This window comes from Aphanomyces invadans (genome assembly GCF_000520115.1).
Source record: "Aphanomyces invadans strain NJM9701 unplaced genomic scaffold supercont1.32, whole genome shotgun sequence".
In the NCBI taxonomy this organism is placed as follows: domain Eukaryota; phylum Oomycota; class Saprolegniomycetes; order Saprolegniales; family Verrucalvaceae; genus Aphanomyces; species Aphanomyces invadans.
This window is the reverse complement of record NW_008580177.1, coordinates 36524-37669: the sequence shown is the minus strand read 5'-3', so window position 1 is coordinate 37669 and position 1146 is coordinate 36524.

Here is a 1146-nt window from a genome sequence, read left to right as displayed (position 1 = left end):
CACCAGTTTTAGCCTGCTATGTTTTATTCCTTGCATAAAGTAATTTGTTTGAGGTATTTGTTGTCTAAAGTTTTTCCAATTTATTCGCTACATTCAGTCCTCCACAAAGTAATTATCATTTGTGGAAGCCGGAGCTGGTGCTCTCGAAGGTGTCGCGGACTGTAAATTCCAGTGGTATTTTTTTCCCCTAGGCAAAACTCACATTTGGCCTGGAAAACAGTTGAAATATTGACTCCTACGCAAATGCCCATGATCGCTGATTGGGTGAAAAGCGTTGGTTTAGAGATGCGTGATTGGCTTAGCCATGTTTTTCTAGTAGTAGTAGGGGCTACTACACCACTGCCCGTTCAAAGTGGCCAAACCAGCAATCAATGTGGTTCCGACGTTTTAATTTCTTCGAATGTCGAAGTGCATCTGGAATCTATTTCATCAAAGTGGTTTAATCTGACATCAATGTGGCCAACCTGTAAATTTGAATTCGATCGAAGCATGTATTGACAAAGGTTACTCTCCATTTTGAATGTTCTCCAGTCGACTAGCTGGGTGGACGGATACAAGACAATGCAACGACGTGAGGCGCTTTCTGGTGTCATCTTGGTCAGCGACGCGGCACTCCACCCCAGCTGAGTCGAGGTGTTGTGAATCACACGTCGAGGTGTCGTCAAGAATATTGCATTGTGAGAGGCCGCTGCTTTCCAATCTTTACGGTCATGAAACGCAGCCAAGACACGAGTTTTCTAGACTTCTGTTGATATCTCTTGATTGCCCTATGAATTTGGCGCGCACGCCAAGAGTAAAACCTTTGTCATTACAAGTTTTGATCGAATTCTAATGTACAGGTTGGCCACATTGATGGCAGATTAAACCACTTTGAAAGAAATTGATTCCAGTTGTACTTCGACGTTCGAAGATATTGAAACATCGGAACCACATTGATTGCTGGTTTGGCCACTTTGACCGGGCAGTGGTGTAGTAGTAGTCCAGTTAAGTGTGGTTACGTACGGCTAGCCTCACTTCGGTGAACTTCTGTGTGAGGGGCCGCGCAAACTGACTGTAACTCAGTTTGGACTTTGCTTTGCTTCCGGAAGGAAGACGCCTTGCAGACCACCAAGACGCGGACTCACAACAGCTCGTAGACCTGCAGTA